This window comes from Dromiciops gliroides, chromosome 2 (assembly GCF_019393635.1).
Source record: "Dromiciops gliroides isolate mDroGli1 chromosome 2, mDroGli1.pri, whole genome shotgun sequence".
Lineage (NCBI taxonomy): Eukaryota > Metazoa > Chordata > Mammalia > Microbiotheria > Microbiotheriidae > Dromiciops > Dromiciops gliroides.
Window position 1 is genome coordinate 297,334,526 of NC_057862.1, and position 7,011 is coordinate 297,341,536.

The following is a 7,011-nucleotide window of genomic DNA, read 5'->3' on the forward strand; positions in this document are numbered from 1 at the left end:
TACACTGCAGAACCGGAACTCTATGCTTAGTCTTCTCACCTCCTGTCCAAACCTCTTTCCACTTCACCATGATGTCTCTGTGGACATACAATGGTAGGATGCACCAAAGCATTATGATATAGGCTGTTCTGTTCAGTTGTTTTCAGTCATGTCCAACTCTTTGTGGCTCTATTTGGGGTTTTTCTTGGCAAAGATGCTGGAGTGGTTTGCCATTTCCTTCTCCAGTTTATTTTACAGATGAGGAAACTGAGGCAAACAGGATTAAGTGACTTGCCCAAGGTCACACGGCTAAGATCCTATTTGAACTCAGGAAGAGGAGTCTTCCTGACTCTAAGCCTGGTGCTCTAATAGACACTGTGCCACCTAAGTGCCTTATGACATAGGCACTTTGGAATAAAGAAGGCTTATTTTGCTGGTAAAAGGATGCCAAAAATGAACTGACAGAGTTTGGAAAATCTGGGATTGTTCCACTCTGGTTGAGCCCTAGGTCCACTACTAGGGCAACTACTCTGATTTTCTCCCTGATAAATCTCTTTTAGGAAAAAGCAGCTACGTTTTTTTTTTTCTTTTTCATTCTGACTATTATGTTTAGCTGTGTGTGTGGCCTTAAAAAATGCTCTCCTTAACCAGCAAGTTTGAGGTTTGGGCTGATCTCCATGCTACCCTATGGGAAGAAAACCCGGAGTATGGAAAAAAGCACTGGAATTGGGCTCTGCCTTTGACTGGCTGTGTGATCTTCGCCAACTCATTTCTCATGTCTGGGCCTCATTTTTCCTATCTGTCATATAAAGAAATTGGATTTATGACCTTTAAGGTCCCTTCTAGCTTTGACATTTTATTTTTCTGTGAATTTGGATTGGGGGGCGTATCATAAATTGTTGGGGGGTTTCCTAACTAATGACATCATTAAAATGTTTCATATAAAACCCATGACAGCAATTTGTTTAATAAACTGTATCACATTTTGGTTATAAGCAAAACAACCATGAACCATCTTACATTTTGTTACCAAATTGCCTATTATTCTATAATCAGTTGTTGTTGAGTTGTTTCAGTAGTGTCTGGCTCTTCATGACCCCATTTGGGGTTTTCTTAGCAAAGATACTGGAGTGGTTTGCCATTTCCTTCTCCATCTCATTTTACAGATGAAGAAAATGAGGCAAACACAGGGAAGTGACTTGTCCAGGGTCACATAGGTAGTAAGTGTCTGAGGCTAGATTTGAACTCAGGAAGATGAGTTTTCCTAATTGCAGGTCTGGCACTATCCACTGCACCACCTAGCTTCCTGCTATAATCAGTATATTTCTTTATCTGAAATGACAACAATGTTAGTAAGCTTGTAAGCCTCTGGGTATAAGATGCAGGGATGAAGTGACAAGGGTATTTACTCACAGTAAAAAAAAAAAATTCTCTGAATAGCATCTATATTATTCATTATGTAGTTATATTTCAGGGAATTAGAGAAAGCATGACTTAGTAGATAAGATCCTGAATTAAGTATCAGGGCGATCTAGGTTTGAATCCCATCTTTATCACTTATTAGCTTTGTGACCATAGTGGGGTTGCTTATAACCACTTTAAACCTCAATGTCCTCATAGAGAACAATGATAATAATATGTCCTACAAACCTCACAGGGTTATTATAAGGCATGAATGACATAATGCATATAACAGCACTTTGTGAAACCTTAAAATGTTAAATAAATGTCAGCGCTTATTATTATTAAGGAAGGGTTTGCAGAATTTTTTGTACCATTGCCAATGGCATTTTCAAAAAAAATATATACAACTGAAATTTCTCCCTCCTCACAGGATCATATATCTTGATCTAGAAGGGATTTCAGATACCATCTAGCACAGCCTACTCATGTTAAAGATGAGGTAAACTGAGACCAGAGAAGATTAAAGGATATGCCCACGTTTACACAGGTACATAACTGGCACAAAGTCACACAGTTTGTATATGGCAGGACTGGGATTCCAGGCCTTGTCTTCTCACCTCCAGTCCAGAACTCTTTCTACTTCATCATGATGCTTCCTTGACTGTACAATGGCATGTATCAGAAACAGGATTTGAGTCAAGGTTCTCTGACTCTGAGCTGTTATTCTTTCTACTCTAACACCCCTTTAACTTGTCTTTCACTGGTTCCCTCTTTCTTTCATCATAGTGACATTTAACCTTGACCCATGACAGGAATAATTATTTATTTTTCCGTCTCCTTCCTCCCTTCCCCAACATCAATCAATTGCTAAATTCTAAGGATTCAATTTCCTTATTATTTCCCTTATTCTCCCCTCCCCTCCTTTCCCATGGCTAACACCTAGCTCAGGTTTTCATCTCCTCTTACCTAGACTATTGAGGTAATAATCAGAGTCATCTGCATAGGGATGATAATTAAAACAATTGGAGCCAATATAAGGATAAGAGAGGGGGGGAGGGAGGGAGAAAAGGATAGGGGAGAGAGGGGAGAAAGAGAGAAAAGAGAGAGAGGAAGGGAGAAGAGAGGAAGGGAGGGGAGAAAAGCAGGAGGGGTAAAGACAGGAAGAGAAAGGAGAGGAGAGGAGAGGAGAGGAGAGGAGAGGAGAGGAGAGGAGAGGAGAGGAGAGGAGAGGAGAGGAGAGGAGAGGAGAGGAGAGGAGAGGAGAGGAGAGGAGAGGAGAGGAGAGGAGAGGAGAGGAGAGGAGAGGAGAGGAGAGGAGAGGAGAGGAGAGGAGAGGAGAGGAGAGGAGAGGAGAGGAGAGGAGAGGAGAATGAATGATTTGTAAGACAGCGACAAGGATCTGAACAAGTTGACAAAGATGATAGAATGAATCTATAAGACTCAGGAGAATTTAAAGTTCTGATGTGGCAATGGGGAACAATATTATTCTTCCTCCTCCTGGTTCAGTATGTCAGGAAACAAAATAGAACGAACACCTAGTCCTAGAAAAGGTGGTATCTTCTGGAGGAAGCCAAATTTGTCTAAGAGCAACATGGAAAGAATGTAAGAAAAGGGAGTTTAAGATGAGGAGGAGTTTGCTCACAGTAGAACAGGGATTCCAAAGGGCACAACAGAAGCAGGATGGGTTGGAAGAGGTGAAAGGAAATGAGAGCAGGGAGTGGTAGGAGGGGCCTTGGAGAGAGGCGATTCAGACAAGGAGAGGAAGAGTTTGCTAAACAAAAACCTTGCTTTATAACTTTCCTTATAAAAATGCAAAATCCTAAATCTGGCATTTAAAGCCTCCCATGGCCTTACTCCAACCTTCCTTTTAAATCTCAATTCACATATCTACCATCCAGGCTTTCTCTTTTCTAGTCTAGAATTGGTTGGTTTTTTTTTTTTTCCATTTTCCCCCTACCCTCTCCCATCTCCCTAAAAACACAAAGCTCCCCCTCTGTACTAAAGATATGTTCCTTCCTCATTTCTGCCCATTGAAATCTGTCTCTTAGTAGTGCCGCCTTCATGAAATCTTTCCTGATCCCCTAAATGAAAATGATTCCTCCGTCTTCAGATTTACCTAGAGTATTCTGTCTGAATGTCTTCTTGCCTGGATATTGTAGCTTCTATGATACTTAATTGCACACATACCTATTTCCCCCCACCCCTCCATCCCCAGAAGATTAAAACTCCTTGAAAGCAGGGATTCTATTTTTGGGGGGGTTTTTTGTATCCCCAGCATTTAACACAATGGCTTGTATGTAGAAGATAGTTTAAAAATGTATGTTGTACTGAATTGAACAGAATCTTCCAGCCTGATGTTAATTGACTGGACACTGTAAACTTCTTCTGAGAAATATTGACTACCTTTAGAAGAATTACCTCAGTCAACTTTGTAGATTCTTTTTTGTTTCAGTGAAACCCAAACTATCTACTTTTTTAAAAATGCTGGCTTTGAGGCCATTTGAAAAAAAGAAAGAAAGAAAGAAAATATTTGGATTTCCTGCCACCACCTCCACCCACTCATAGATGGCAGAGTTTTCAGCTAAATGAGTCAATTTGGCCTAAAATTTTGAAAACTGGAAATTCTCATAGAACTTCATAGTTCAAAATTTCAGAATATCAAAGTTGAAAGAACTTGAAAGTTTGTCTCAGCCAACTCCCTTATTTTTTCAGAGGAGGGAAAAGAGGACCAGAGAAGGTAATTGATGTAGCTGAGTTCTTGCAACTTGTATAGTAAGTGGCAAAGGCAAGACTAAAATCCCCCCTGAGGGGACAGATGGGATGACAGGACCCTGGGAGGGGTCACAGCTACACAGCTACACAGCTACCAGCAGAGGATCTCAAGGCAAGGTATTGACCCTAAGGAAGAGTCCCCTCCTCACTTTCCCTTCTCCTACCACTCATGAAGTTTGGTCCCAGAAGACTATGCAGGACAAAGGCCTGTTTGTTCTGGAACCTGGCTTCAAATTCTGACTGCTATTTATGGCCACAGGCAACTCCAAAATTTCACCACCAAAAAGGGGGATTGGACTATATTGTTTCTAATGTTCTCTCCAGATACAATAAGACTAAGATCAAGCATAGAGGCTGAAGATGGACAATGATCTGGGCTCAGGATTGAAAAGGAGAAAATAGGGTCGGTGCATTTAGAAAACTATTCCTCTCAATCATCCCAAATTACTGCTGACCTAATATGACTCCATCACTTTAAGAAGGAGGAAGCTGTAGCTCAGAGAAGGGCAGTGATTTACCCAAGATCCTACAGCATCAAAACAAATACATGCCAGGGCTGTCAAAAGAAATCAACTGCTTGAATAGTTTTCATGGACTAGATGGACCAACAAATGTGAAATGCCAAGCTGGAGAGTTGAAAGAGAGCCCTCATTTTTGCCAATTAGCATCACTGGCTAATTTTCTTTGGCTGCATTTCTTACAGAGATCTTGCACACATGTGGCTGGGTGGGGTGACTCCGCCAAACCCTGGCTACTACTACAAGTGACAGCATGTGAGCCCAGATCCCATTGCTCATTGCTTGTATTATTCAAATTTTCACTTTATTGCCAGATGGTGCTACGGAGAGCTACCATAGGTAAAGAAAGGATGCTAATGCTGTTTCCTTTCTTCTTCTAATGACTCCTCTCCTCTTTCCCCCCTGCATAACAAGTGCTGCTATTTCCTGAAACAATCCTCCTTCTTCTTAAATTAACTTAAACCATTAATGCAATTGCAACAGGGCGTAGATTTACAGCCCTTTCCTAAGAACCACCTGTCCCCCTTCCCTAATTAAGTACAGAATTGGAAAAGCCTCAACTGCTCTCAGGTCAAGCAAAACTGTTTATCCTGGAATACTAATACTTTCTGAGAAACTCACAAACAAGTCCAGCCATGAAATATCACAAAAATAGACAATCCTTGTCTGGGACCTCTTTTTTTATCTTTAGCTAATCCATATTTAACAGCAATCCTAACACAGAAATAAGATCTCTCTCTTAGAAAGAGCAATGATCTTTGATTCCTGTGTGGTGCTGGGCCAGTGACTTACCTTTTCTGAGCTTCAGTTTCATCATCTGTAAAATTATAGATAATCTTTGACTACCTACCTCATGGGGTTGTTTTTAGTTCATAGTGTTTCATAGTGCTTTCCCTATGAATTCCAGAAATGGCTGTGTCCTGCTTATCTACCCAAACCTTACTGCACCATAAAATGATAATTTCCATTTCTATAGCACTTTTAAGGTTTACAAGCACTTTCTTCACCATAACCCCCAATGTATGAGGCAAATCGTACCAGCATGTGTGTTTCTCACAGCTTTGGGTCCCTTTCCTCAGGTGAGGAAACTGAAAGCCAGAAAGCTGAGGACTCATAGGTCACAGAATCTCAAGGGTTAAAAGTGTTAACTGTGTTTGAATTAACCTCTAAGATTCTCTAGTCCCATCTGTATCAAGGTTTATTGCTAGCATTTGAACCCAGGTCTCCTGACCCCAGGACAAGAAACACATGCATTTCCATCCAACCTGTTGGTAAAAATGCAAGTTATTATTATTTGTATCACTGATCTGTACAGTCAAACTTTAGAGGTTATTTGCCCTAACTCCCTCATTGTACAGATAAAAAAATCTGAAGTAATTTGTCCAAGGGCAAACGAGATGTAAGTAGCAGAATTCAAACCTGCATTTTCTGACTCCAAATCCTGTGCTCTTTCCTGGTATACCACAGACCACTCCTCTGTTATCAGAAAAGCAGCTTTTATTGCCATAAAAATAGCTATAAAAATACTTTCTCTTCCTCTTCCTGCTATCGTTCTTATTACTATTCTTCTAAAGTCCCCTGTGCCTCATCATGAATGCAGCTTTCATAGGCTAAGCCAATGGCTCTAGCAAGTTCTACTAACTAGAAAGTCCTCAAGCATGAGCCCAGCAGCCGTCCACTGTGTCCATCATCTAAGAACTAGCCTGAGTCTGGAGAGGCTCATTATCAGGTTAGCCATAGGAAAAAGTATTTTCCAGTCCCAGCTACCACCGAAGACTATCTACTAAGATATCGAGGAATTGTGATAATGCATCTGTGGAGTCTGTGGCCCCACTGATGAAATCCCAGAGTCCTGAAATATGGAAGAGCATCACTACTAGATAAGTAAGATCACTTCAGAAGCACATATGGCAACTTGAGCTCTTCCTGAAAATTATACTATCACACCTGCTCCTGCTTTATGAGTCCCTTTCTTGAAACAAGCCTAAATAATTCAGTCCCTGGATTCATGTTGCCTGACACCTCCTAAGCAGGGAGACAAAGGGCAGGCTAACATGGCAACTGAGCTACTTCTGCCCCAAACAAGCCCTAGAAGCAGTGACCTGCAAAGGATCCCAAAGTTCCAAAGGGGCCCAGCTGACCCGGTTCTTCAGGAATAGCCACCATAGGCATCAGGATGCTTGCTTCGGAAACTGGCGGCTAAATCATTTGGCATTTGAAGAACGCTGCAATGGAGACAGCTGGGCTCTCCGAGCCCCTCTCTTCTCTTGTGACGGTTGTAAGCAGGGGCCCACTGGAAATACTTGCCACTCCGATTAAGCTTCCTTGAAGCCACAGC